Raw genomic sequence first — 23,614 nt, 5'->3', positions numbered from 1 at the left:
ACTTGTAGGAGGTAGTCTCCAAAGCTGCATCCCCCTCCCCAACATGCCTCTGTTGGTGGGATGGAATCCCACCGTGCGCTATTCCTCAACACAGAGCTTGGTTCTGTATGTGACCCTGAATGTAGTGATGCTCTGGCAAATCCACACCCAGATCTCAAGGGAACTGGCAGTTTCTCCTTAAACTGCCTCCCAGGACCCAGCCAGAGCACAAACCCCATGGAGAGGCCATGAGAAGGAAAACAAAGGGGCTCCAGTCAACAGCCCTGGCTGAGCAACCAGGGAAAACCAGCAACAACTGGTAACTGTGGGAGTGAGCCACCTCAGGCACTGGGAGCCTCTGCAGCCCCAGCTGGCATCAGATGGAGCAGGAAAACTGCCCAGTGGAGCCCAGTTAACACACAGAACACAAGATAATAAAATAGCTGTTTTTAAGCCACTGAAATTGAGGGGGCTTTTTGTTTTGTTGTTGTTTTTAGCGATAGAAAACTGACCCAGTACTTAGTTCGTTTTTACAAAATGCATTTAGGCTTCCTAAGGACTGAAGAGCTGATATATGAACCTCAGAAAGGTGTTAAACAATTGTAAAGTAGAATCTCAGCATTGCAAAATGTTCTCACATTCCATACAGAATCGTGGAAGGTTAATAGGGAAGCCTGAACAATCATCATAGAGTGACAGATTGTTATCGTGAAGGCTTAGAGACCTGTGTCTTAGGCCCTTGAATATTAGACCTGGGCCAGCCAGGCCATTCCCCTCATTCGACAGAAGAGGAAACTGAGCCCCAGAATGATGAAGGGACTAAACGAGTCAACAAAAGGAACCCAGACCCTGACTCTCCCCACCATTAGGTGCTGCTGTGATGCACACACTGTGTGCTTCTGTAAGCTGGTTGTGTTTCCTGGACTTGGGTTGCCAATATCTCTTGTAGGGTTTTGCATATCATGTTCCAAGTGACACTAGCCCATATTTTCCTACCTACACTGCCCTGACCCAGATTTGGTATCATGTCCATACTGGACTCGTATGATGAAGTGGGGTTTTTTGGTTTATGTGCAAAAAGAGTTTAGGAGAGGCATCACTAGTGTGTGTAGTGTGGTCTCATAAAGCCCTCCATTCCCACACCTCTGATTCACTTTAGGAGTTCCTCCCGGTGCTGTCCGATGATTCCCGCTCCTCCCTTTCAACAAAGAGATAAGCAGATCAGAGACCTGGGCTGACTAGGAGGTGTATACACATCCCCTGGCTGCTGGTGTTGGCTCCTCAGGACCCCTTGGGGGTGCTCCCTGGAATCCATGAAAGAAAAACTTCCTCCTCTGGGTTTGCCAGGCTAGATGTTGTGACTAAGAGGCTGCCTGGAATCCTCTTGCTGAAAGTGGGGAGTAGGACCCATCTGGGTGTGAAGCTGCAGAGGGTCAAGCAGGCTGAGAGCTAAACACACACAGAAAGGGTGTTGGAGGTGCTGGCTCCAGCCTGGGCAGAAGCCCGAACTTCACATTTACATGGGCCAAGACCCCACTTTCTCAGCTACTGGATACCGTGTTTCTGTCATTTGGAACTGAAAGAATCATCTAGTACATCTTTCCACATATTTGCTCCTGGAGAGAAGGGTTTAGACGTTCAAAAAGGAACTACAGGAATCAGCTATAAATGGATGCCCAATTTGTATTCTAATAGTTGAAAGACTATTGAAACATTACATTAATAACCAGTGAGCTCTGCACTCTCGTTCACAGCGAGACTGTTAAAGGGTATCTCATTCAATATTCCGCCAGAACTCTTTGGAGGAGCAATATGAATTTTTAGGAGAGAAACTTGCAGATCGGAATGAATTTAAAGAGGAAATTCAAAATGCAAAGAGAGCAATCATTTAAGTAATAAGTCAGGTTGTTGCTTTCTCTTACTCCAGATCCTTTATTTTTAATTTTTATTTATTTTGCCCTGGGCGATGGACTCTACATCTCCAAGGAGACTCAGGACAGAGAATGACCTTTCATTTATCTCTGCAGTTTTCTGCTATTTCACAGACTTGTTCCATTGTTTCTTTTGCCTCTTCTTGGACTGGAATTCTAAGTATGTTCTCTCATGATAATGCTGCACATTGTCATGGAAATGATGGAGACCACAAATGAGAAATTGACACCCCATCTCATCATCACGCTGACCCATGGAGAAACTTGGGCAATTAGGCTCACTTTCCAACATCAAAGAAGTTCAGGAGTTTTGGAAAGCATTAGTCCTGGCCTGGACATCAAAACAGACCAGCACAAAGGACCCAATGTCTGGTATAAAACTTTATTTTTATTTTTATTTTTACTGATTTCCAATCTTTTCCAAAGAAGCTTTAAAAGTTATTTGCAAAATACATATAACTTAATAAATTTAAAAATAAGTAAGCCAGAAATCAGGTCAAAGAATAAAAAGGGAATTCAAGAAAATGTAAGCAGGTAAAAATACCCTAATTCATGCTCAAAGAACTTGCCTGAAACAGGCCATCACCTTCCCGACAACCAGAGCAAAGTGAGAAACACCATCAGCCTTATGTATGGTTCAGGATCAACATGGGAAAAAAAAAAATCAGTTGTTTGGGAAAAGCATGATTATTCCTGGTACTGAAGCCAGAAGAAAATTTCTCCCACTAGGTTCTTACAAAGATGGCATTTTGTATTGTGGCAAACAATGATCTACATAAAATAGCTCTACACAGGGTAACACGTTTAACAGGGATTTTTTTTTTTTTTTGTATGATATGCTTCAAGATATATGGAAGACTTCAAAGTCCCAACCTATAAAAGCAGTGCTATGTGGGGGCAAGCAAAGTGATCTGGTGTCATGTTCACGGATGAGCTTTCTCAATGAAAAGATAAATTTAGAGAACACCTGGTGAATGCCCTCAGGGACCATGTCACAAATGTGAGCTCATCCACACCCCTACAAATAGAAGGTTTCTACTACACATCGGCCCCATGTCAGAAGCTGGGACTCGGTGGAAGAGGTTGACCTAAATGGTTTGCCTAAGTTTGGGACAATCAGAAAGAGGCTGGAGTTTGATATCATGTGCCATAACAAGTACCCTGGATAATCCACTGCTGCAGACCCATTTCTCACACTGGATGTGGACCTTAGATTCCCAAGGAGCTCAATACTGTTACTCTAAGTTCACTCACAACATCCACTATTCCCATCTCTCTGCTCTTGACTGCCCTTACCTTCTCAGAGTGGAAAGTGCTTTCCAATCAGGGGCAACGCTGCTCCCCTGGGACATTCAGCAAGGTCTGGAGATACTTCTGGTTGTCACAACTAGGAAACGTGCTACTGGCATCGAGTGGGTAGAGACCAAGGATGCTGCTAAGCCTCTTCCAAGGCACAGGACAACCCCCCTGCCAAAAAAGAATGACCTGGCCCCACATGTCCACATTGCCATGTTTGAGAAACCCTGATTTAGACTCATGCTCTTGCTCTTAGAAGCCCTCCCTAACCCTGGAAGACTGAGTTGGGTAACAACAGTCTTTTTGGTCCCTGATACCAAATATGGTATAATAGTTCTGATAAGGTGCCTATGATGCACTCAGCACTGTTCTAAGTGCTTTACGTGTGCTAGCTCATTTCAGTCTCCCAACAGCCCTTTGAGGAAGACATTAGTAGGAGTTATCTTGGACAGATCTGGACACTGAGACTCAGCAAGGTTAAAGAATATTTCCCAGGAAATGGCAGTTGACCCAAGAGAACCCATTTCCAGAATCTAGAATTCCTGCCCGAAGCTCTGGCAGCACTTCCCCCGTGGCATGGGGATCCTCTCTCTCCTGGTCTCTTCTCCTCACCAGGCAGCCATCTCTCTTTGCACAGGGCCAGGCTTATTTGGCACTGTCCCCCTGCATTTTCATATTGCTCACAGCATCCCACACTCAGGAATGAATGGGTCATAAACAAAGTACCCACAGCCTGTGAGGCAGGCCAGTCTGTTACTCTGCAGGAGGCTGGGACCAGGGAGAAGGCAGTGAGGAAGGAGATAGGGACAGTGGAAGACTGAATGGAAGCAAAGCTCTGTTGGGCTCTGGGTTCTGCATGTTGTTGATGTCATTGCTTACTGGAGCTTCCTTTTTGTCTGGCCTCCACTCCTCACAGAGACAAGGATCTCCCATTGGCCTGAGAGCAACTCTCCCAGCCTCTCTCCATGGCCTCACTCCCATGCAGGGAGCAGAAGTGACCTGTCTGATGAGCTATTTGGAAGGAGTTGCCAATGTACTCAGCTCAGCCCCTTCTGGGTCCCACTGGGCTTCTGGATTGTTCACAGAGGGCTTGTACTCAGTCCACTCCCTGCCAAGGCTAGGGGCCTGGTCAGTGGAGATGAGGCTTGCAGGTGAGCCCATATCCTCAGGGTGATTCCATTTCAAAGCCAAAGTGTTAGCAAGCTCTTTTGGATGCAGAACTAAAGCCAAGTTTTTCAATCAACTGTGTCTGCTACAATGCTGGTATTTTTACTTCCATGGGTCTGAGTCCCGTGGCATCTCTAGAGTGGTCCCAAACTCAGGTGGGATGGAGGGGTGCTCTCCACAGACCTCCCATCATTCCTCAACACTTAACCTATTTAATCATGCAAGTCAAACAATATGTCCCTTATTTTTCCAATGGAGGAAACCAAGGCCAAGAGAGGCTGACTTGTCCCCAGTCCAGGTGAGACCCCTAACTCAGTAACACATTGTGTCCTTTAGAACCAACCTCAGGAGGCTTTCACACTTAAGGCCAGCCATGTTATCCATATGTGGGAAGATACATGAGCACGTATGACCAAGGTACTGTGTCCAGGGGGAAGTCCAAGTCGGCATACCTGCCCCAGCTCTCCCTTACTTCATCTCACCTTGCTTACACCTGGTGCCAGGAAACTGCCAGCCAACCATATATTGTCAGTGGCAGGGGAGGCGTGGGAAGGAAAGGACACCTCAGCCCAGCTCAGCCCCTTCTGCAGGAAATCATAAACCTTTCTTAATCTCCAGCAGCTTGGCACCATTCAGCCATTCAAAACACATGCCTTTCACCCCTTTTCTTCCCTAGGCGAAAGAAGCCAAGCCAGGAGATGCCCTGTGGGTTAGTCTTCTGGAAGCCCCGGCACCTGGAGCAAGCCACGTGTCTCCTGTCTCTGACATTCACCTCCTGTGTCCTTATTGTGGGGCACCTGCTGGGACAAGGAGCTGAGCATCTCTCAGACCATTTCCTGTGCAATCCAATCTCCAAGGGGGAGCAGACAGAGAGGAGGGCTCGCCCACCACGCTCACTGCCAGTGATTCTCAGAGATTGAACATGCTGCAACAGAACAGCTAAAAATACTCCCTTAGGCTCAGAAATCCAATAATGGGATGCTGGGCCTTCCGTCAGCTCATATTGTACAAATAACAAGGAACTTATCAAACCTGAATTGTGCTTGATACATAGAAGTCTTTAATAACATTTGCAATAATAACCTTTTTAAAAAATCTGAATTGAGCCACAGAAGTGTTCAAGCCATTCACACAGCCTGGCCCTCATTGTTCTCCACATCAGGCTGATTCTGTCCTTGTCACCTTCCCAGAAGTCAGCATTGCTGATTGGCTGCCATCTGCCTCCTGCAAGCCAAGTGTCAGCAAGGGGATACTCTCAAATACCATCCCACTCTCCAGGCCCAGGCAGTTTGGGGGTAGGAGCACTTGTGGGACCATGCAAAGGTGAACTGCAAGCTCAGCTTTTCCGCCACCTACTGCTCTGCAGCAGGGCTTTGCAGACTGTAAAGTGTATCAATCTCTGCAAATGCAGAACATAGTTCCTGTGGCTTAGCGATTTTATTTAATTTGTATCCTGCATGCCTCTAAAGGTTTTGCAATGGCTAACTAAGACTGATGGAAAAGACAGAGAGGAAAAGTGTGGAATAATGGAGAAGTTCATGTACCCATTCACCTGGACAAACTGTGAGCGAGGAATGGCAGCTCTGACCTTCCCAGTTCAAGCAAGCAGTGGGCAGAGCAGGGTGGACAACCCAGTGTGCACATGTGGGCACATGAGATAAAGCCAAACCTCCCCTCCTTGGGCTGAATTCCAAAATAAATGTATAACTCGCATTTTTTTTTTAAAGGAGACATTGAGTAGAAGAATGGGAAGTGAATCATGGTCGTTCACACTGTGGAGGGCTCTCTGTATACATCTGTATTCATGAGAAATATTGATCTGTAGTTCTCTTACTGTACTACCCTCATCTGCTTTTGGTGTCCGAGTAATTCACATTCCATAAAATGAACTGGGAAACATTTACTTTTCTTCTGTTTTCTGGAAGAGATTGTATAAAAAAAAATTGGTGTTAGGGGCACCTGGGTGGCTCAGTGGTTGAGTGTTTGCTTTCCGCTCAGGGTGTGATCCTGGTGTCCTGGGATCAAGTTCCACATCAGACTACCTGCAGGGAACCTGCTTCTCCCTCTGCCTTTCTCTCTGTGTCTCTCATAAATAAATAAAAAATCTTTTTAAAAATTGGTCCTAATTCCTTAAATATTTGATATAATTCTCCAGGGAAACCATCTGGGCATGGAATTTTGTTTTCAGGAGATTTTAAATTATGAATTCCTTTTTTTAGCAGTTGTAGGATTATTTGGGTTAGTTTTTTATTTTTTATTTTTGGTCCAGTTTTGGTAGTCTGTGGGGTTTGAGGAATTGGTCTATTTCTTCTAAGTTGTCAAATTTATGAGTATGAAATTGTTCACAGTACTCCCTTATTATTCTTTTAATGGCTGCAGGATCTGGAGTGATAGCCTCTGTTTTATTTCTGATATGCATGACTTGTGTTTTCTTTCAGCTTCTATTTGTCAGTCTTGCCAGAAGCTTATCAGACTTTCTAATTTTTTTTTGAACAACCAGCTGTTTCATTGATTTTTTTTCTATTGCTCTCCCATTTCCAATATCATTTATTCCACTCTTGATTATTTCTTTCTTTCTGCTTGCTTTGGGTTTATTTTTCTCTTCATTTTTTTAGTTTTTTGAGATCAAAATTAGATTATTAATTTAAGACCTTTCCCCTTTCCTAACGCAAGCATTTAGAACTATCAACACCATCATCACTGCTTTAGCTGAATTACACAAACTTTGATATGTTGTGTTTTCCTTTTCATTCATGTATTTATCTTTATTTGTTTTGAGGATTCTTCTTTGACCCAAGAATTGTTAGAAATTTGTGCTTATTCTCTATGTATTTGGAGATTTTTCTTGTTGTCTTTCTGTTATTTATTTCCACTTTGTTTCTGTTATGCGCAGAGAACATGCTTTGTCATGATTTCATTTTTAAAAATTTGTTGAGGCTTGTTTTGTGACCCAGGAATTGGTATATCTGTATGAATGTTCCATGGGCATTTGGAAAACAAGTACATCCTGCTGTTACTGGGTGAGATGTTCTGTAAATGTCAGTTAGATGTTATTGGTTGACATGTTTCAGTTCTTATATCTTCACTGACTTTCTATCTAAAAGTTCTATCAATGGTGGCTAGTAATAATTGTCAAAGTCCTCAGTGATAATTGTGGATTTTTTTTGTTTCTCCTTTCAGGTCTTATCAATTTGTGCTTCATGTATTTGGAAGCTGTGATGTTTGACTCATTTATACCTCATTATTATTTGAACCATTTTTAATATGTCATCCTATGTCATATTACCATGTATAAATTGCTTTTTCCTCATTATAAGTAATAGTGCAATGAGGCTCTCAATATATTTCTTCTTGTGCTTACATGAACAAGGTAATTTATTATACAAATATTCACTGAGCAACAACTATATGTCAAATGCTAGTCTAGATGCTTTGGATAATGCACATAAAGAACAGAATCCACGTTCCTGTCTCCATGGGATCACCTAAAGTGAACTGAGCAACTAGTATAGTGGATAGCACATAGGAGACTTTAAGCATACTGATTATGAGAATGAGTGAATAATAAATAAAGCTAGCATTCTTATAGCAAACAGAGTGATTCACATATACCACATGCTTACTCTTATAATCCTTATATTAACTCCAGAGGTACACACAGTTATACCTATTTCACTAGAGATCAAACAGCCACCAAAAATTTTAGCTTACTGAAAGGCAGGTACTAGACTTATTTTTTTTAAAGGAGAAGGGTCATTTTAACTTGTGTCAAGTGGAAGGTCTTCTTAGTAAATGGTTTTATATCAACTGGAACTGGATATCCATATGGGAAAAAGTGAATTCTGACAAACATCACATATCATACATAAATACCAATTTCAAATGGATTATAGATCTAAATGTGCGATGTAAAAACACTGAAACTTCTAGAAAAAAGTAGATCTTCATGACTTCAGGGTAGACAAAGATTTCTAAACAGGATATTAAAAGCATTATTCATAAGAGTGCATTGGTAAATTGGACTTGATTAAAATTGAGAACTTCAGTTCTCAAAAAATGCACAGAGAATAAAAATGGGATAAGATTTTCACAATTTGAGGATACATTTAAAACACATATACAATTCTTTGTAATATTTTTGCAGTTTCTGTAACTTTGAAACTAAATCAAAACAAAAATTGCCAACACACACATATGGAACTATTTTCATTTAAAATATTATTAATTTCATGGTAACCCAAAGAAAATAACTAAAAAATATAGGAAAAGAAATGACAGGAAAAATTTTAAAATATACTAGAAAATATTTGTATTACATAGACAACAGCAGGAATGGAGGAATGAAAGGGAAAAATCATAGGATATAAAGAAAAAATAGCAAAATGGCACATATAAATACTACCTTATCAGTAATTAAATTAATGTAAATAGACTAAACAATGCAGTTAAAAGGGCAGAGATTGGTGTGCTGGATTTTATAAAATGATCCAACTGTATGCTGTTTACAAGAGGCACACTTTATTTTTTTATTATTATTATTTAAATATTTTATTCATTCATGAGAGACACAGAGAGAGAGAGAGAGGCAGAGACACAGGCAGAGGGAGAAGCAGGCTCCACGTGGGAAGCCAGATGCAGACTCGATCCCCTGTCTCCAGGATCACGCCCCGGGCCAAAGGCAGACGCCCAACCGCTGAGCCACCCAGGCATCCCAGCATTACTTATTATAACCGAGGGAAAAAATTAGCTGTAAGATAAATTCCAGTACATCAACACTATGAATTTGTGTTTTACTTTTTTTTTTTCACTTTTTAGAAGAGGCAGATCTATAGTTACTAACATGAGAAGATGTTGATGACCTGCTAAATGAAAACAGCAAATGGTAGAACTTCTCTTGAAAAACATGCACTTAAAAAAAATACTTACAAGGGAGTGGGGCCCCTGAAGGAGGCACACTTTAAATTCAAAGAAATAATTAAGCTTCAAGTAAAATGATGGGAAAATATTTAACATCCAAATAGTAACTAAAAGAGAGCTATAGTGACTATACTATATCAGACAAAATAGACTTTAAGATAAAAATTGTTACTAGAAACAAACATATATATATATATATATATATTTACAATGATGAAGTATCTATGTACCTAAAAGCAGTCTGAAAACATATAAAGCAAAAACTGACAGAACTGAAGAAAGAAATTGGCAAACGAACAGTCATAGTTGAAGACTACAGCACCCCAGTTTCAACAGTGGATAAGAAAGTAGGAAAAAGACGAAGAAATAGAAGACTTTAACTGCATTTGATCCCAAAGGACAAAGGCAAAAGCCCACACTACCATCAACAGAACACCCAACCAATAATAATAGCCAAATACACATCCTTCTGAGTACACATGAAACATCCTTCAGGACAGACCATGTGTTAGACCATAAAACAGGTCTCAGTAAACTTAAAATGACTGAAATCATATGAAGTATGTTCCAGGATGACAATGAAATGAAATCAGGTATCAACAAGAGAAGAAAATTTTGGAAAGTCACAAATTCGTGGAAATTAAACAACACAATCCTAAATAGCCAGTGGTCAATGAAGAAATGGTGAAAATTATTTTTAAACAGAAAATATTTTGAGATGAATGGAAACAAAACTGCTAAATAAAAAGTGGAATGCAGCTCAAGCACTGTTTATTTTTTTTAATAATAAATTTATTTTTGATTGGAGTTCAATTTGCCAACATACAGAACAACACCCGCACTGTTTAGTTATAAACATTTATGAATGGACAAAGAAGATGTGATATATATATATATATATATATATATATATATATATATACACACACATATATATACACACACAAGGGAATATTACTCAGCCATTAGAAATGACGAATACCCACCATTTGCTTTGACGTGGATGGAACTGGAGGGTATTATGCTGAGTGAAGTAAGTCAATCGGAGAAGGACAATCATTATATGGCAAATTTAATTTTTTGACACTAAAAGTCCCCAAAGTGGTTGCTTTTGAGGAAGGGGACAATAACTATAAGAGCAAAGACGACCTTGGAGGACTGGTGTTCTAAGTGCAGAATTAAGGTGCATTCACATGTGAACATCCATGTAGACGTAATTTGTGTACTTCTTCCCAGATCTTATACCTCAATAAAATTTACATTAAATTCTCTGCTTTCCCACATCTTACAAATCACTTGATGTCATTTAAGTGCTGCAGTTGCGACGCAATCTTTTGGTTGTGAAACGGTTCTCAGTATAATTTTAATTAGCATTTCATAGTTAAGAGTGTATTCATTTGTAGGGCTACCAGAACAAAATGCTGCATGCTGGTGGCATAACCAATGGAAATGTATTCTTTGACAATTTGGAAGGCTAGATGTCTGAGATCAAGGTGCGGGCAGAACTAGGTTCCTCTGGAGCCTCTCTCCTTCGCATGTAGATGGCCACCTTCTTTCTATGTCCTTGTGTGTCCACCCCTTTATACATGTTTGTTCCCAGATTTCCTCATCTTACCAGGATACCACCCCAAACTAATAACCTAATTGAACCTTAATTACTTCTTCAAAGGCCCTATCTCCATATATAGTCACATCCTGAGATAATGGGATTAAGACTTTAACACATTAATTTTGAATGGACACAATTCAGCCTATAACAATGAGTGAAGCTGATATCTATCCAGAGTCATTTGCCACTTGGGTCTTGTCCTCTGTGCACTGTCTTGTCTTTATTTGTTGTCCATTTATTTACAGGGCTTTTTGACCTTTCCTTTGCTATTTGCAAAAGCTATTTATATATTGGAGACTAACCTTGTGACATGTATATACGCTGAGAGTGCCTTCTTCCATCCAGGACTCTGACTCTTCATTTTGTCTCCTGTGGGGTTCCTTTTATCCTTATCGACTTAACTTGTTGATTGTGTCTTACTTACTATCCCTTTGATCCATCCACCAATGAGAGAGGTGAGTTAAAAAACTCACCAAATACTTGATTTGTTATTTTTCCTTGTAACTCTAGAAATTTTTGCTTCATATATTTTTTACTTTTATATCAGGAGCACACAAGTTCAGAAACATAACTTTTCTTACATTTTATAGTTATATTCTCATTATCCTGAAGAAATGCTTCTAAAAAATTGATTGATTGATTGCGGGACATCAATTTTGTCCTATATTCTTTTCTTGGTCTTTTTACATGTTATTATGTTCAAATTTTTACTATCTTCATTTTTTTTCTGTGGCTCTTATAAGTAGACTACACATAGAACTTTAAAATATCCAAACAGAGAGTATGGGAATCCTTTAGCAAATTGAGCATGCTTATACCTATAGTGGAAATGGATATGTTAATTATTGTGATCTTTTCATATAATACTCCCATCTACCATACTTTTTTCTTACTTTTCTTCCTCTTAATATCTGCATTGAACTTTATTGATTGAATTTCTTTATTTCCCTTTTTGGCTATATAGCCTATTTCTAAACTTTAAGTGCTTACATTTAAATTCAACATCCTGCAATACAAAACTGAACATGTTTGTTATACTCTATTTTTAAATATTATTTATATTATTTATTTATTAGAGACAGAGAGAGAAACAGGCAGAAGGAGAAGCAGGCTCCATGCAGGGAGCCCGACGTGGGACTTCATCCCGGGTCTCCAGGATCATGCCCTGGGCGGAAGGTGGCGCTAAACCGCTAAGCCACCGGGGCTGCCCTATACTCTATTTAAAACAAAACAAAACAAAAAAAAACAGGTAGAGCTACTGGCTTTCAAAGCCCCATGTTTATTATAAGGATTTGGACTTGGAAAGAAGGAATTCAGTGAGATAAAAGTTTGTCTGGAGAAACCTATGCCAGTTCCAAAGTCTGGTACTGGTATTCAGTGGGAACTAGTCCAAATGCTTGGCAGTTAAGCAAGTATTTATAGAGTGTCCTCTATAGGAGTCAATTAACAAGGAAATTGGAAAACCCCACAGGCTCCTGTTCTCACTGTGAGGCAGTTTGGTGTTGCAGAAAAACACAAGAGCTGGGTTTCTGGACAGAGCAGAATTGGAGACCACATCTTGCTATTTGCCAACTGTGCTTCTCTGGGTAAGTACGTCAAGTCTTTGAGCTCTATTTCCCTTCTTTGTAGTATGATTATTGTTAAAAATATTAATAAATCACAGTGTGGTTATGAGAAACTTATGAGAGACAGTTTGAAAAATATATGAAATTACTATTCCATTAAAATAATAAATGAAAGATAAAAGAATGTTTTAAGTCCTTTGGTCTTCTCAGCATAGAAGCATGATGTATAACAATATTTTCACTGAGTTCCTCCAAGATTTGACATAGAAGACTCTGGAACATCAAATCCTCTGTCTTTAAGCTGAAGCCCCAGGGAAGTGCTCAAAATGGAACCCTTGTAGACAAGACAGCATATTAAGAGAGGGTCCCTAGCTGAACTCCCCAAAGTAGGACATGAATTTTAACAAGTGTGTTCAATTTTTTAAAGGCATCAAAACTTGATAAAAATTAAAAATATCTTTTAAAATGTAGGCTGACTGTGTTCTCACTTTGTTCTTAGATGAAAAGAGACGCTTTTGGACCACTACAACAGATGACAGACTGTGGTGTGTTGGAGCACCCAGAAGAGGTACATGGCCACGAAACAGGTCCCGTTTAAAATGCTGGAAATCCTTTGTATAGCCTTTCTTGACTTCCTGAATGTGAGCCCTGACTTCTCATCCTCACTCCACCAATGGCCTGGGCCCCAGCTATCTTCAAAGTGAACTGCTCACATGGTGGTGCTTCCTTCTCACAGGAAAGGGCTTCAACTTAGCCCTTGAGCCCCATCCATTCCTCCATCCACTCTTCCAGTGTCTTTAAAGCACCCTCTGTGCATTACTGCTGCAGAAATGGATGGAGGGACGATGACTGCAGTCACTGAAACAATATCAGAGCTAAGATTTGAAGAGTGAACATGAGTTAGCAAACAAAGGATTCATGGGGGTTCAGGAGGTAGGAAAAGGATAAAACAATTCTCGAAGAGAGTGCACCTCCTTTGAGAAGGCATCTTCACATTCTCCTCCACAGGCTGCGTTAGACACTGCTCAGACACCAAGTAAGAAGTATTTGCAGTAAGAAGATATTTACATCAAAATTGATTAGTGGTAGTTTTCTTTCTTTCTTTCTTTCTTTCTTTCTTTCTTTCTTTCTTTCTTTCTTTCCTTTTCTTTTCTTTCTTTCTTTCTCTTAGATTTAGTTAATTAACATATAGTATATTATTAGTTTCAGAGTAGAGTTTAGTGATGCATCAGTTGCATAGAACACCCAGGGCTCATTACATCAAATGTCCTCCTTAAAATGAAAACAACAGACTCTTGAAATCATAACTAGAAAGCCTACTATAAAATATGATCTGACAAATTGGAACAGAATCAATTACTCTATCTCTTTGTGATAATTGGAAGAACATGAAGGCTAGGTAGGAAGTGACTAAGCTGAGCCTATATTACCACTTAATATCACCTAAACTATTTATTTCTTTTATCTGAATATTGTCCCTCCTCACCCACTGAAAATTAGTTCCATGAGGGCAAGGGCCTTTTACAAAATTCGATTGACCAAATATTTGTGTATATACTTTTCGACTCTTGATCCTGTTCCATTGATCTGTTTGTCAATCTTGATGTCAACACTGTCTTGATTATTATATGTTTATAATAAGTCTCGAAATCAAGTAGTATTAGTTCTGTAACTATGTTAAGTTTTAAAGTTATTTTCACTATCCTAAGTGCTTTCTTTGCATTTCCACATGTATTTTAGAAACAACTTGTCTATTCCTACATAAGGGTTTGCTGGAATTTTTACTGAGATTGTGTGTTATCTATGCATCAATTTGGAAACAACTGACACCTTAGTAATACTGAATCTTAAGTTCCATGAACAAGGTACATCTTTGCACTTATTTAAGTCTTCTCTCTTTTCTCTTAGCAGTGTTTTGTGCTATTTGGTATTGCAGGCCTTTTACATGTTTATTTATTTATTTATTTATTTATTTTTTTTACATGTTTATTTAGAATCATACCTAAGTACTCCATATTTTTGACATTATCATACAATTTTTAAATTCAATTTTTGATTTTTTACTGCTAGCATATAGAAATATAGTCACTAATATATTGATCTTGTCTGAAACCTTGTTATGATCAATTGTTCTAGATTTTTTTGTAGATTCTAACAGATTTTCTATGTAAAAAATATAATCACATCATCTGCTAATAGAGACTTTTATTCGTCCTTTTCAAACTCAATGCTTTTCACATGTTTTTCTTGCCTTATTGCGCTGCTAAAATCTCTAGTAAAATGTTTAATAGAAGAAGTGACAGTGGATTTTTTTTGTCTTGTCCCAGTTTTTAAAGGGAAACATTCAATTATTCTCCATGAAATATGATACCTGTAGGTTTTCTGTAGATGACCTTTATTGGGTTGGTGAAACCCAATTTGTCAGAGCACTATATATATATATATATATATATAGTCTCTTTTTTCTGTTTTCTCTTCTTATAATGTCTTTGTCTGGTTTTCATATCATGTAATGTTGGACTCAGAATGAACTGGGGAGTAGTCTTCTACTGCTATGTCTTGAAGTTCACTGATCTTTTTTTCCTGCAAGGACTAATTGCCATTTGTTCTGCCCAGTGTATTTTCCACATAAATATTGAAGTTTTGATCTTTAAAAGCTTGAATTAGGTTTTTAAAAAATATCTTCCATTTTTATACTTTTTGGGCATATTGAATACAATATAATAACTTTTAATGCCCTTCTATTCTTTATGTAATTTTTCCTATCTTTGATTGTTTCAGGTAAGAGTAAATCTGATCTCTGTTACTCCACTTTGGCCATGAGCCCTTAGTCTAATATCTGATAAAACAGATTTTCCCAAAGAAATGTTTATGGGATTAATATGTGTAGAATGCTCTAGGTGCCAGGAAGGTGGAAGGTATAGTGAACAGGACAGAAAGAGTCCTGTACTCATGGAACTTATAGCCTGGTTGGTCATGACAGCCAATCAAAATGAAAAAAAAAAGTATGTGAATGAGACAACTTCAGATAATATTAGGCAAATGAGAGTGATATATTAGGGACTGGAAAGGAGTGGGGAAAACCATCTCATAGATATTGGTCAGGGATACATCCCTGAGGTAGAGGGACTTGAGCTAAGTGTTGAGGAGGAGGTGACCATGCAGAGGTGCCGGGAAGAGAAATCCAGGCAGAGAGTCTGTAAGTACAAAAGTGCTGGGTGGGGAATGAGCCTAGCATGTTGCCGTACAGAATGAGGGTCAGAAGGGCTGGCATGTAGTGAGAGACATGGGGCAGGCAGGGGCCACATCAGCTGCAGTCTTACACATCAGGAAGAGAAGTGTGGAGTGGAGTGCTCCAGGACACAAAGAGATATCAAAGTGAAGCTTTCTTTATATTCCTCTCTAATGAACAGAAAACAACAGAGAAATTGGCTCACTCTTCCTTGTGGCCGCAGAGCATTTTCAGCCCACAGACTGCTGGCAGTCAGGATAGATTGGCTCCTAAAGCAACTGCTGTCCTGCACCTTGTCTAAGGAATCCTCTCAATGTATACTCCAAGCATTGCTGGCAAGCTGTTCCCATAGAGGTCATTCACCACTCTCTTATTCTTCCCAGAAGGGAAGTAGCAGAGATGCAAGCTGTTTGGTAGCTGCCACATTTCCTTCCAAAGATGATGGAGTTTAGGGTGGATGAAGTATTCAAGCGTTCTCTTTTCATTAGGAAAAGTGGTACAAACGGTGTCTCTTCAGAGTGGGTTGCTGTTTACAATAACAAGCAGAACCACTTTCCAGTTTCCTTCCCCCACACTCTGGTGTAATTTGTTCTTTCTCTCCACTTTGGCTATGAAAATGGATGAGACATCAAGAGAACTACACAACCAGAATATATGAATAAACTTGATTTTAATCCCAGTTGTGTGACTAGTAAGTCCCAGTTGTGTGCTCTGTGACCGTGAGCAAGTCATTTAATCTGAGAATTTCCTTCCTTTCCTGAGATATGAAGATGCTCACATCTTCCCACACTCTCTCTAGGGAGGTGTTATTAACAATGTTAAAGGTACAGGAGTCCTTTCCTGCTCAGACAGAAGGCTTAGGCACACACAATTTTCCATGTAAAATAATGTGCTGCTAAGCTAAGAAAACTAGGGACTACAGGGTTGGGATAGGGATGGGATCAAAGTCACAGTCTGCAATAAAAAATTTTTTTCTTTCATTCAATTCTTAAAAGATAAAGACTGACTTGAATTTAAGAGAGTATCAAAGGCACTGACTGCATCCCTGACTCACGCATAACAGATACTGAGCACTTCTTTCCCATTTACCATCCACTGCTCCCTAGGAATCTTTGAGATTTTCCTTACTCCATTTTAACAAAACGATTAAAAATGTGGTTTGCTCTTTTGCAAACAATATATAATTTATCTGTGTAAATTCCTCCACCCAAGCGTTTGATGTCTTCCTTGTTTCATGATTCAGGAACCCATTCCCTAATGTTCTATCTCAGCCCCCAGGAGTTTGGGTGCTTGAGATAGGGAGTCCTATAGCTGGGCTTTATTTAATCTGCTCTGCAGTGGGCAAAATTATATTTAAAAATATATGAGACTCTGGAAAACAGTGTGGAGATTCCTCAGAAAGAGGAATAAAGCTATCCTATGACCCAGAAATTGCTCTACTAGGAATTTACCCAAAAGATACAAACATAGTAAATCCAAATGGGCACCTGCACCCCACGGTTTATAGCAGCAATGTCCACAATAACCAAACTATGGAAAGAGCTGAGATGTCCATCAACAGATGAATGGGTAAATAAGTTGTGGTGTGTATTTGTATGTATATACATATTATATACACATATTATACATACATATATATTATATTATATGTTACATATAACATGTATATATGTACATATACATATATGTAATATATGTGTATATGTATGTATATTACTACAGGCATCAGAAAGAATAAAATCTTGCCATTCACAATGACATGGCTGGAACTAGAGGGTATTATCCTAAGAGAAATAAGTCAGTCAGAGAAAGGCAAATACTATATGATTTCACTCATATGTGGAATTTAAGAAACAAAACAGAGGAGCACAGGGGAAGGGAGGGAAAAAAAAAATAAGATGAAATCAGAGAGAGAGAGACAAACCATAAGAGACTCCTAACTCTAGGGAACAAACTGAGGGTTTCTGGAAGAGAAGTGGGTGGGGGAACAGGGTAACTGGGTGATGGGCAATAAGGAGGGCATGTGGGGCAGTCCCAGTGGCTCAGTGGTTTAGCGCCACCTTCAGCTCAGGGCAGGATCCTGGAGACCCTGGACCGAGTCCCACATCGGGCTCCCTGCATGGAGCCTGCTTCTCTCTCTGCCTATGTCTCTGCCTCTCTCGGTGTGTGTCTCTCATGAATAAATAAATAAAACCTTAAAAAAAAGGAGGGCACGTGATGGAATGAACAGTGGGTGTTACATGCAACTGATGAATCACTAAATACTACTTGTGAAACTAATACTACATCATATGTGAAGTAACTTGAATTTAAATAAAAAATTTTCTTATGATTTTATTTATTTATTTGATAGACCGAGAGGGAGAGCCCAGACAGAGAGGGAGAGGGAGAAGCAGACTCCCTGCTGAGCAGAAAGCCCAATGTGGAGCTGGATCCCAGGACCCCAAGATCATGACCTGAGCCAAAGGCAGACGCTTAACCAACTGAGCCACCCAGGTGCCCTTAAATAAAATTTTGGGGAAAAAAGTATATATATGATCCAAGTTCAGGCAAAAGATGCTTGAAGTTGAAAGATTTGCAAGGAAAGTAACTTTATTTAAAAAAAATTTATTTGAGTGTAGCTAACATACAGCATAATATTAGTTTTAGGTATACAATATAATGATTCAACAAGGAAAGTAACTAGATTTGGCCAAGCATTTTCACCCTCTTCCTCTTATTTCACTTTGCAAAGTTAGTATAATTATTACTCCCAATCTACAGACAGAAACTGAGCCTCAGAGAGATCATATCTGGGGGCATCACAATGCCAGATTTCAGGTTGTACTACAAAGCTGTGGTCATCAAGACAGTGTGGTACTGGCACAAAAACAGACACATAGATCAGTGGAACAGAATAGAGAATCCAGAAGTGGACCCTGAACTTTATGGGCAACTAATATTCGATAAAGGAGGAAAGACTATCCATTGGAAGAAAGACAGTCTCTTCAATAAATGGTGCTGGGAAAATTGGACATCCACATGCAGAAGAATGAAACTAGACCACTCTCTTTCACCATACACAAAGATAAACTCAAAATGGATGAAAGATCTAAATGTGAGACAAGATTCCATCAAAATCCTAGAGAAGAACACAGGCAACACCCTTTTTGAACTCGGCCATAGTAACTTCTTGCAAGCTACATCCACGAAGGCAAAAGAAACAAAAGCAAAAATGAACTATTGGGACTTCATCAAGATAAGAAGCTTTTGCACAGCAAAGGATACAGTCAACAAAACTCAAAGACAACCTACAGAATGGGAGAAGATATTTGCAAATGACATATCAGATAAAGGGCTAGTTTCCAAGATCTATAAAGAACTTATTAAACTCAACACCAAAGAAACAAACAATCCAATCATGAAATGGGCAAAAGACATGAACAGAAATCTCACAGAGGAAGACATAGACATGGCCAACATGCATATGAGAAAATGCTCCGCATCACTTGCCATCAGGGAAATACAAATCAAAACCACAATGAGATACCACCTCACACCAGTGAGAATGGGGAAAATTAACAAGGCAGGAAACCACAAATGTTGGAGAGGATGCGGAGAAAAGGGAACCCTCTTACACTGTTGGTGGGAATGTGAACTGGTGCAGCCACTCTGGAAAACTGTGTGGAGGTTCCTCAAACAGTTAAAAATATACCTGCCCTACGACCCAGCAATTGCACTGTTGGGGATTTACCCCAAAGATACAGATGCAATGAAACGCCGGGACACCTGCACCCCGATGTTTATAGCAGCAATGGCCACAATAACCAAACTGTGGAAGGAGCCTCGGTGTCCATCGAAAGATGAATGGATAAAGAAGATGTGGTTTATGTATACAATGGAATATTACTCAGCCATTAGAAATGACAAATACCCACCATTGCTTCAACGTGGATGGAACTGGAGGGTATTATGCTGAGTGAAGTAAGTCAGTTGGTGAAGGACAAACATTATATGTTCTCATTCATTTGGGGAATATAAATAATAGTGAAAGGGAATATAAGGGAAGGGAGAAGAAATGTGTGGGAAATATCAGAAAGGGAGACAGAACGTAAAGACTGCTAACTCTGGGAAACGAACTAGGGGTGGTGGAAAGGGAGAAGGGCGGGGGGTGGGAGTGAATGGGTGACGGGCACGGGGGGTTATTCTGTATGTTAGTAAATTGAACACCAATAAAAAATAAATTAAAAAAAGAAAAAAAGAAAGAAACTGAGCCTCAGAGAGACCAAGAGAAATTGTGGAAGGTCACAAAGATGGAGGGAAAGGCTCACACCCAGACCATCATTCCAAGCTCAATGCTCCTTTAAGTAAATCATATGAGGAGTGACCTGTGACTGAGGTAGAATGCTGGATTAATAGGAAACTGAGTTATTTTGATTCAGAGTACTGAAAATTTTCACTTTCACTTTGTGTTCCTCAGTGATTACAACAGAGTTCTTTATCTAAATTCTTCACCTTTCCCCAGAGTTCACACCACCTCTCAGTGGAGTCCCATCTGTGAATTTAATTAACCAGCTGCTGTCCCAATCCTCCAGATCATTAATTAAGATCTTCTTTGAAACCAGACCTTTACCCTCAGCCATCCCCCAGAGACTTTCATACAGCTCTAAAGATAACTGTTTATTTTAACCACACATTATATGCTCAGTTTGCAAAAGAGAGTTTTATAAGTGCACTATCTCCAAAAGTTAATTTCTCCAGGGACAGATTGTGAGCTAGCTCTGAATATATTTTGTCAAAATCCAAACACAAGAAATTGTCTCCAAATATTGTTGATACTTTTGTTATTATTAATTATAGGTAATTAGGAAAACTGTTAAGTCATTCACTGTAGCATCATCTTGGTTTGAACCCCAAACCTATTTAATGCATATGTATTATCAGAAGATTACATATATATCAGTAGACTAAAAATATCTAGTCACCCATCCCTTTCCCATGGCAATCTAAGATACAGAAAGTTACCTTAAAGAACCAAGTCAAAATAAGGGGAAAGTGTTTATGTACAAAGATGTTCACCATTTTATATATTACCAAATATTGGGCTGATCCTATTATCTAACAATAAAAGAATGGATAATGCATTTTGGTACATCCATATTGTGGAAAGTTATCCTATTAAAAATTAGTGCTATGTAATTACAGGGAAGACACTTGGGATATAATACCAAGTGGAAAATAAAGAGGACAAAATAATGCAAAATCTACTACAATTATGTTATGTAGAAATAGGTCAGTATGGACAAAGACTGAGATGACCAGAAGCAAAAAAAAAAAAAAAAAAAAAAGTAACAGTTAATTTAAGTTACAAGATTGTGGAAAGCCTTCACGCATGTTTAATTTTAGGTTATATATATACAACAAATAAAAGTAATACCTCCCTGGCTCCAATTATTTTAGAAGCATCTTAGTGTTCATGGTATGATTCACGATGTTTGTACCAGCAGTTCTCAATAGCAAAGGTGTCAATGTATGCCCATAAACCTTGGAGGAACCATTTCAATTAGCTCTGAGATATTTCTAATCGCCAGTGTCCACATTTCTGTGCCAAAAAACATTGATCTGGATTTGCAGAAGGCCATGTATGCAGCAGGGTGGAAGAATGAAAGAGTTTAACACTTTCCTAGAAGCAGCCCTTGATTACTCTTAGAAGTCCTATAAACACCCAAACATTCTCGCCTCTCAAGTGGCATAATTCTGAGATGGCTGTTTTGCATCATTCCTCAGATTCTAACAAAGGACAAAAATAAAGTCATTGGAGAAAGTAAAATTTTTCTAATGCTTAGAACTGGTTATCCATATGGGATAGAAAAAAATACCAATCACTACCTCACACCATACACAAAAGATAATTTGAGACAGATAATAGTTCTATGAGTTGAATACATTCCATAAAAGAAACACAGAAGCCTCCCACTTGTGATCGGAAATAGGTAAAACTTCTTAGAGAGGGGACAGTAAGAAACAAACATAAAAAAGAAAACTTGGTAAATGGCAGTTGGTCCAAATTAAATTTTACACATCAAAGATACCATAAAGAAAATGAAAAGTAAGCCACACACTGGTATAAAACAGTCACAAAAGATATTGACTAACAAAGAACTTTCACCAAGAATTTAGAAAGGGGACTCCTATAATGCAACAGCTTTAAAAATATCCTAATTTTAGAAATAGGCAAATGACTTGGCCAGGCACTTCTCAAAGAGAGATATACAAAAGCTAGTAAGTAGACAAAAAGTTCCCAGCATCATAAGTTATCGGAGGAAAGAAAATTAAAACCACAAAGAAATACCAATGCACATTGACTAGAATGGTTATAATTAAAAAGACTGAGGGTTGCTGAGGGGAGGTGAGGGGAGATGAGGTTAGTAGGTAATGGACATTAAGAGGGTGTGTGATGTGATGAGCACTGAGTGCTACACGCACTGATGAATTATTGAAAACTACGTCTGAAACTAATTATGTTCTATATGTTGGCAAATTGAATTTAAATAAAAAATAAGAAAATAATAAAAGGACTGATGAATCTAGATGTGAATAAGGATGTGGAGCAACCAGACCTCTCTTAAATTGCCATTAGGAGTATAAAATTTTTGGCAGCCTGGGTTGCTCAGTGGTTTAGTGCCGCCTTCAGTCCAGGGCATGATCCCAGAGACCCGAGATCGAGTCCCACATCAGGCTCCCTGCATGGAGCCTACTTCTCCCTCTGCCTGTGTCTCTGCCTCTTTCTCTCTCTGTGTCTCTCATGAATAAATAAATAAAAAATCTTAAAAAAAAGGAGTATAAAATTTTGTAACTTTAGAAAACTCTTTGACAGTTTCTTGCAAAGTTAACCATATACCTACTATATACCTCAGTGATTCAACTTCTGAGTGTTTACCTAATAGAAACAAAAGCATGTGTTCACAAAAAGACTTATACATGTTCTCTGTAGCCCAAATGGCTACTAACAGGAGAACTGACTATCAAGCATGGTATTTTCATACAGTAGAGCACTACACAGAACAAGAAAGAATGAACTAAAGATGCACACACTTATGCTTGAATCTCAAAAATATTAATATTGCTTGAAGAAAAGCCAGGTGCTATCTTTCTACTCATATGAAATTCTGGAATAGGCAAAACTAATCTATAGTGGCAGAGATAAGAAGAGCAGTTTACTGGAAAGCAGTGATGGGGATTGACATGGGAGGTACATAAAAGAAATTTTGGGGTGATAGAAATGTTCTATATCTTGATAAAAGTGCAGATTACATGGGTACCCTTCTCAAAACCGATCAAACTAATTCATGTGTCAAAGTAGAGTGGTGCTCCTAAGATGTGTGCATATATCAGATGTAAGATGTACTCTCTGGAAAAAGAACCAACCCATCCCATACAGAGACATGCTCCCCTGATCACTCTTCACTCTCCATCATGCAGTGACTGGCTAGGCCAGATTTTGCACAGATGGATAGGGGTAGTTCTGAGGTACTTCTGTGTTGAGGATAATAAGTGGAACGCTCATCTGTACTCTGAAGAGATATACATCGACACCACTCCAACAGCATGTTGACATTTCACAGATATCTGTAGTGAGAGACTGATAGGCACACACACATCAGCTAGGATACCTGCCATGGCCTTAGGAAGCTGGCCAGAATGTGATCTTGTCATCAGCTGGGACCACTGCCTGGAGGAAGCCAAAACCAAGTCTGAGACACTCCGTGATGATGTATATGAAATAGACGAGCCTGAATTGATCCCCACGGACCCTCCTCTGGTGAGAGGTTCCCTTCTTCACTGCCTTAATGAACATCAATTCACATCAGCAAATATTTTCTGACCTTTACTGATTCTGGCACTATCCTATAATAGCATGTAACCCAGTGGAAAGAGA

At 39.2% G+C, this 23,614-nt stretch overlaps 1 protein-coding gene across 2 annotated transcripts in view; it reads right to left on the bottom strand.

The window, feature by feature from the left end:
* The window catches only part of STK32B (serine/threonine kinase 32B), a 387,142-nt gene that overhangs the window by 129,486 nt on the left and 234,042 nt on the right, over positions 1 to 23,614 (bottom strand). The window lies entirely within an intron of this gene.

This window comes from Canis aureus, chromosome 2 (genome assembly GCF_053574225.1).
Source record: "Canis aureus isolate CA01 chromosome 2, VMU_Caureus_v.1.0, whole genome shotgun sequence".
NCBI classification, from domain to species: Eukaryota; Metazoa; Chordata; class Mammalia; order Carnivora; family Canidae; genus Canis; species Canis aureus.
This window is presented reverse-complemented; position numbering and strand designations above follow the sequence as displayed.